This window comes from Cynara cardunculus, unplaced genomic scaffold (genome assembly GCF_001531365.2).
Source record: "Cynara cardunculus var. scolymus isolate 2C unplaced genomic scaffold, CcrdV1 Un_Scaffold_2873, whole genome shotgun sequence".
Lineage (NCBI taxonomy): Eukaryota > Viridiplantae > Streptophyta > Magnoliopsida > Asterales > Asteraceae > Cynara > Cynara cardunculus.
In genome coordinates this window covers 54,871-63,243 of record NW_020201253.1, presented here as the reverse complement: position 1 = coordinate 63,243, position 8,373 = coordinate 54,871, and the positions used below count along the sequence as shown (strand labels likewise).

The window sequence follows — 8,373 nt, the reverse complement described above, 5'->3', positions numbered from 1 at the left end:
ACCAGTGGTGCCAATGCCAAATGTTCATACAAATGAGCCATCGGTTGATGTTCCCGAGCTGCAGGTTGCTGCTGTTTCTGAACCACCGGCTGTCACCACTACCGAGCCACCCGTCGCCCCTGTTAAAGAGCCGCCTGTTGTCCCCATGACCGAGCCATCTGTGGAGATCCCGCATTTTGCCCATGATGAGGCTAGCCCGTCTGAGCCACCTCCAAGCAATCCTTTGGGCTCGGGTTATGGGTCAGCCACTTGGCTTTCTGTTTTGGCGCTCCAATGGGTCGAAACTAATCAGAAATTGGGTGCGATATTGAAGAAGGTGGGGAGCATAGAAGAACGAGTCTCGGACTTGGAAAAGAAGACAGCCCGCTTTTGGGCGTATACACGAGACTGGAACCGAGTGGAACGACAACTTTAGGGGCGTCAAGACTCCCTCTTGGCAACCCAAATTCCAAGGTTTCCAAGTGGTCTATGCCCCTCAGGTATGATGTTTCCCGCCTTTGCAGACTCCCATGCCGGTCACTACTTCTGTTGCTGCCACTTTTGCTCCTGCTTCTCATGTTACTGTTGATGCACCTGTTGTTGCTACCACTGCTATCATGCATGTTGCCCCTGTTCTTGTTACTGCTCCTGCTGTCCCAAGCTCCAAGGAAGCAGATGCGACCCCTACTTACCCACAGTAAGCAGTTTTGAAGGAAATGGTTTAATTCTCGACTTTTCATCATTACCTCTTAAAACATTATTTTTGGTATATCATTTCGGGGTACAGATACATTTCATTCCGTCTTTTGTGTATGATTTACGGAATAGTCATTTCTTTTGTGTGAATATAAAATGACATGGTGTTGGATTTCATTTTGTTTTGTCTAGTTCCATTATTCGTTTTAGGTACTATATCATTGGATGATTTTTAGTAGTGTTTAAGTTAAGAGGACGTAAGTCCTTCTATTTTAAACCCAAACAGTTTTCCCCTTGCACCTAACCCGTACACTTTTAGTCCCTTTTGCTATAATGGGGACATTGTTGATATTAAGTTTGGGGGGATGTGTCAAAAAAAATATATACCTTCGAAAAATTGGGAGGTATGAAATATATATATAGAAAACAAAACAAAACAAAAAAAGAAGAATCGGTCTTCGAAAAATCGGAAGACGAAAATAAAAAACCCGGTTATCCAAAAGGGCAAGTTTATGCCAAGAAATGGGTCACAAACTTTTTCCAAGTACTCAAAAGTGAATCGATTAGAACTTTTGTTTCAAACCCTTTTGTAGTATAGGATAAGTTTGGGGGTGCGATACACGCTGCTTTTGCCTAAAACACTAACCCTAAAGCCCTACTGATAAATGACAACACTACGAAGATCAAGCAAGGAAGTTGTACATCCTCTTTACTAGACAAATTTCCAACACCTTCTGTAAGTTTCGTTCTTGTTCCTTTCTTTAGGTGTCTTTTTATTTATTTTTCTTTTACTTGAGGACAAGTAATACCTCAAGTTTGGGGGTGTGATAACTCTCAATTTATGAGAGTTATTTGTTGTTCAATACCCCTATTTTATTGTGTCTTTGGTACCCATTTTGCTCCTATCCTGTATTTTTGGTCCAAAATATGTTAAGAGGTGATGAAAGGTCAAGAATTTGATTATTTTCTGAAAACCCATTGCTGTTGGTATTATGCTTACTTTCTACTCACATTCTTCCTATGACATATTTTCTTCAAGATGGATTTTGACAAAATTCAAATACTGGCTCTCCTGAGTGTTAAAGGGATTTAATTCTAAAGTCAGATCCGAAAATCTTGAATTATTTTGAAGAATGGGCCTTGTTGGATTAAAAAATGTCTTAAAAGTAACCCTACCATTATTTTAATGAAAAATCCTTAATTACTTTTTCCTTAATTTAAGGGTTAGGTAACTTTACCTTTTTCAACCTTTCAAGAAAAAGTGACAAGGCTTGAAAAGTAGACAAGAAGTGATGGGGGGTCTTTACCCTCTAGTCGATTAAGAATTTCTTCCTTTGGGCGAAGAGTTTGTCCGGTTCTCACTTTTTCACTATATATTGAAGCTTTTCTCTCACTTGGAAGACAATCAATCCATCAACAATTCAGCCAAGCAACCTTGGAGCATTCTCTCAAGCTCTAGAGCAGCAGAGCAAGTTTAATTTATGCATTTAATTTTGTTTTCGTACTTAGTCTTTAATTCTCGCCACTGTGCATTGTATACCCCCTGTGGGCAACAGTTTAAGTGCAATTTCAGTTCAAGTATTTCTTATGCATTTTTCTTCTTCTGTTTCCTCTATGTTTTCTAATTTTATTATGAGCTAAGCACCCTTTTGGGTGTGGGTGTGAGTCAAACTTAAGAATTTGAAGGCGTACTTGAGTGTTGCCAATTTTATTAATTCTTAAGCTTGGTCATTTAAGTCGGGACTTAAGCTCAACGTAGATGAGCTGATCACTTTGAAGTTTAAGATATCTTTTTATCTATTAGCTAATTCGGCAAGTTTAAAATTGATAAAACAGGACGCTTTGTGGGCACTCTGTGGGCATAGTATATAAGTATTCACTTTTGAGAGATCGGAGTTCTTATAGAAGTCCCATGAGTTCCTGACCAAACTGTTCCAACAATTTTCTTAAGGGAAGCTTACACCCATACCCATCTTTTAATATTTAAGGTTTATTTCATATTTCTAAGCTTTGCACAAACAAAACTCAACTTTTATTCTCAAACCGAAACATGCTCAAGAAGTTCATGAAAGTCTCTGATTCTCAGTAAGTCCAGTCCCTGTGAAAACAATCTTGGTACTATACCACTCTATTACTTGAAAATGATCATAGTGTCAGCGTGTGCTTGCACCGCCACTGTGGGGACTTTGTGCCCACTGTATGAACACTTACGATTTTTGCCACATCACTTACCTTAGCTCGAAAGCCACCTCATGACTTAAACCACCTCCACGTACACCTTCACCTCTGCCAACACCAAGGGAAGGACCTAGTATATTGGATACGCTGGCACGGGTCACTGCATCATTTCTTCGTCATAGTGTAAAAAATCATAGGATCGTGAAAAGTGCACCATATCCATTTGTTGTGTGCCACCATATGTATTTTCAATTTGTAACACCTTGTTTCCACCTGACCCGAGTTCGAATACTATTAGTCTCATTTTTTTTTAGTTCTTAGCTTTTAATTTCAGATTTATTATATTTCAGAAGAAAAAAAATTGCAATAAAAAATTTGAACACATGACCTCACATATAAAAATCAATGAATTAATCAACAAAACAATGATAATTTTGTGTAAATATCCCTATATTTTTTCTTATAGTCAAATATACTACCACTTGAAAAAAAAATCTAGGTCCGTCTATGCCAACACCTCCAGCTCCATTTGCTCCTACATGACATTGCTTCCACAATGGCCCTCCGTGATCTCCATCACCGTGACTGTATCATGTCACCACTTGAGCTTAAGATTTAAAGGGTGTTAATCAATTTATATTTGATACTTGTTTTAGTTCTGTATTTTGATATACTGGAATGAAGAAGAAGAAGGATCGTGTGAGAATTTACATGGGGTTTGAGATGTTAAGATGAGATGTGAAGGACCAAAGAGATGCAACCAGCTCTCCGATATGCTAACTTGCAATTACTAGCAATTCTAAGGGGTCGTTTACCAAACACTTACCCGGTAAGTGCTTACCGGTAAAGTTTAACACTATTATTTACTTACCGGATAAGATTTTAGTCCATCAAAACAACGTTGTATGCAACAATTCACCCGGTAAGCGCTTACCATGGTAAGAGTCGCCGTCCTCACTTATCGGGTAAGATTCATGGTCCTTGTCTCGTTCTTACCGGGTAAGATTCTTAGTCCTTACCATATTCATCCGGTGAGGTAATGTGACTTGGTAACGCTTACCCGGGTAACTGTTTGGTAAACGACCCCTAACTTTGTGTTCCTGAGATGCATACAATCATAGTATGATGATATGAACTAATTTGTTGTATATGTTCATAGTATTTGAATTTTAATTTGCATCAGCTTTCCCTTGGTTTATAGATGTTATTGGGTTTTTGTTTTTATTTTTGTTTTTAATGTTCTTGAGTGTTTTCAACAAGTTTGACTAAAGACCGATAAAGAAAGGGAAATTGCCACAGTACCAAAGCTCATGTGAGTTTGTTAGGAACATATATGGAACTTAACGACCATCGGGGGAATGATGAAAACCACAACGAATGCAAACCGCATAGGGTTCATGACCAAAATAACCCAACATTTCAACCAATTACATTTTTAATCCTAGATTATAAAACTTTCAATTTAAATCACCCAATACTCGGTTAGCATTGAACATGTGCGTACAGGGACCATTTTGCAAAAAAAAAAATTGACTTGATGTGACATGATCCAAACCCTAATTTTTATGCACTGGCCAGTGCGTAAGGGACCCACCTTTTATTTTTTTTGTTTTTTTTTTCAATTTTGTTCCTTCCGGATACACACCATTCAACTTCTAATGTTTCAGCCTGAACCCCTTATATATCAGGTTTTTCTAAAATATGAGATATATACGTTTTAATCTAGTTTTTACAAAAAAAAAATTATCTTCTCCAAATTCTCAAGAATCAATGTCTGTGATTGAGAAAGTTAGAGTACGTGTTTTTTGGTGGAGGACTTACAAAGCTTATACGATGGGAGATTTTGAACAAAAGTTAGTCGAGCTTCGTCAAGCTCTACCAGCCAGTATAATAAAAACACTTAACGATGCTGACAAAACGAAATGGCCAAGAACACATCTCGCTGGAATGTGTTACAATGTCATGACTTCCAATAGTACGGAGTTCGTAAACGCATTGTCAAGGTATGCATGACGCCTTCCAATCTTGATGCTAATTGATTTTTTCCGCATCTCACTGCAACAACTGTAGTACGGACGTTGGAAGTTTGAGGTAAATATATAAACAACTACATATTTGTGTTTACGTAAAATATGTTTTTAACCTTAATGAGCTATACATTATGCAGTCTCACTTGAACAAGAGCTTAACCCTTGGGCGGAGGAAAAAAGTAATTAAAAGAATTAACAAAAATGCAACATGGACACACACACACAATGTTACCAGCACCGTGTTTGAAGTAAGAGATGGCCATAGGAATGGTGTTGTGTATCTACTAGAGCAGACTTGTAGTTGTAGGAAATGACAACTATCTGGTTTACCATGTGGTAGCAGTTTGCAGGAGGAATGGAATGACATAAACGAATTTTTGGGCGATAAAATACTACACGACGCAAATTTATCGAGCTACATACATGGATGCACTAAATCATGTTAATCCTCCTGCGGCATGTAAATATCCCGCTGAATATATGACCGTGAAACCATCTCTTGTGGATAAAAAACGAGGAAATCGATAAGGTACCCGTGAACGCATTCCTTCCCAATAAGAGGTCGTGTATGAGAAACAATGTAGTAGATGCGGTCAAAAGGGACATAATCATCGCGATTGTCCAAGTACATTACCAACAGATGAAGAAACTATGAGAGCAGCTAGGAAGGCATCTGGTAGCCGAAAAAAATCAACTGCGCAATATTGATTCTGCAATGCCTTTGTTACTTTAAATACAACTTTGTTACTTTACGGTTTGTAAATTAATTAAAAGTTACCTTGAATGCAAACACAGATCCATATAATGTGTATCTGCATTTGCGTTCAGACAACTCACGTTTTTTAACACGAGTTTTTTCACGTTTTGGTAATGCATCATCAAGTTGAGAGTCAGATCACATCAAGTCAGACTTTTTTTTTTGCAAAATAGTCCCTGTATGCACATGTTCATGCTAACCGAGTAATGGATAGTTAAAGTTGAAAGTTTTATAATCTCGGGTTAAAAATGTAATTGGTTAAAAACGTTGGATTATTTTGGTCACGAACCCAACCACAAGAGTATATTTCAATAGTGGAAGTCAAGGAACAAAAACTTGAGTTTGAATAAACAACATGGACGATTTTTGTAATTTAATTAAAAAGTGACGAAACGTATGCACGTTGACCAATAGTTCAAGGACTATTTTTGTAATTTACTGTAACATCTAAAAACCTGAAAATTGGAAACAAACAGGAACAACGCCGATCTTCCCCCTCACGGCCTCGCGTTCTGCCTATGCCCAGCGCCCTCATTGTCGTTCGCCGGCTCCGGCCAGTTCTCTTAGTGATACAATCATTCAGTCACTCTCTCAATCTTTCATTCAGGTTTTTTCCCAAAACCCTAACTCAAATTTAAAATTTTGCACTGAATTTGATATTTGTCATTTGCCCTAAATTGATTAATTATAATGTTATGCAGTTATATTTACATGGTTTATTTGTTTGTTCTGAGTTTGTAGATTGAGTAATTGAGTTTTACTCTTGATAGATGTTTTTGTCCTAAATTTGGTATTAGTCAATCTAAGGTTCTTTTAATTTGGTTAGTTAACTTTAATTTGCAGAACAACATGTTTAGTACTAAAATCCTAGATGCATAAGGAAATAAAATTAGAAACTTAGAAAAAAGGTAAACAATAACAAGAATAAAATCCTAAAAGTTGAGAAATTTTTGGAAATCAACCAAAGAAAACAAAAACAGTCTCTCCGAATCAACCAAAAAAACTTAAGAAATCCTTCGAAATCAACAAAAAAAACTTAAAATTTCCCTCTCCACCTGTGGAATTCGGCTAAAAACACATCAAGTGACTTTGCAGGCATCCAATTTAAAGGTGCATTCGCTCAACAAAAATCCTGGGTCCGCCACAACCTGGAATCTCGATTATTTTTTCTGTTGATGGTTTTTCTTATGTGGCCTTCCTTCTGTTGATGGTTTTTGATCTAGGGTTGCTATGAGGCATTGATCTTGTCACGTAAAAGGGTTAGATTCATCATTCATGAGTAACAAAGAAGAAAAATATTGATCTATTCTTAACATATATATGTAATGTATTGATATGCTCACAACTCATAAAGAAAAAATATTAAATATCAACGAAGTGGGAGTAGAAGTGTGACCGTGACATGTAGTGGAGACTAAATATAAAAGAAGTGTATCCTGCACATACATATACATATACATATACATATACATATACATATACATATACATATACATATACATATACATATACATATACATATACATATACATATNATACATATACATATACATATACATATACATATACATATACATATACATATACATATACATATACATATACATATACATATACATATACATAATACTCCCCCTTAAACGAACAACAACACTTGTAAGAAACTAAAAGTATTAGTTATGAAATCCATAACTGATGAAACAATAGATGAATCACCAATGGTTTGCATACAAATAGAAGATAAACTTGTTGTCTTGATTATTGAAGGGATCTCTTAGAAGGTGAGGGAGTGATGATATACCCTGTGAAATGCTAATATGCTATATGTCAACATGAACTTTATTATTACAAATTATAAAGTAGTTCTTTATCCATAAAAGATCATTATCCTAGACTGAAAATCATGAAAATTTTGATTTTTGGTGGAAGAACCATGTATCATCTGATAATATATATGGAAAAAAAATCCTAACGCCAGGGTTGAAACTTCGATCTGATTTCAGTATGTGCTCCAAAAAGAAAGACTTCACAGGCACAATCTCTCTATTTGATTCCGCAATTCCTCAAAACCTCAAACTCAATCTCCACCATTTGAATTGCTTCCTCTACATATGTTCCAACTATATTGAAGGCACCAGAGAAATGGCAATTGAGAAAGGCTTCAGCATTTTTAATCACATGATATCGAACAAGATAAACCCAAATGAAGCTACTATCACTGCCATATCTAGGTTAGTGGTCGGTTATATTTCACACCTTTAGACTTAATGAAATTGGGCCGAAAAGCAAGTATACAATACGGCCCAACGTCGCCTTTCCAAGTAATAAGTGGTACAAGTACCGGAATATCGTCCACAGAGATTGTAGCCAAAGTTAGATTAGAGTCCAATGAAAGAGATGATTTCAGATGACGATTTTGAAGACTTTTCTTTGATTTTAAGGTATCCAAAACAGAATACAGAATATATAAAAGAAGCAAGGGTGTAAGACTTAAGGTGAGACCCAAACACAAATTCCAGCAGCTAATGCTGTAGCAATGCCAAAGGAATGCTACAGCAAGCAGTGTTTCGAAACTAAGTTCCACCATCTATTTTGAAGGCATTCCTCTCGGACTTCACCATTTCACTATCTTTTAGCTTTCCACCCATATCTCTATGTGGTGTCCGGACCGGGGATAGTGACACGATGGTGTATTCAAAATATATGGATAAACAAATTTCTTTGTTAAAAATC

At 36.6% G+C, this 8,373-nt stretch overlaps 1 pseudogene; it reads left to right on the top strand.

The window, feature by feature from the left end:
• Positions 1–509: 509 nt before the first annotated feature.
• LOC112503327 overlaps positions 510–8,373 on the top strand; it is a 17,777-nt pseudogene continuing 9,913 nt past the window's right edge.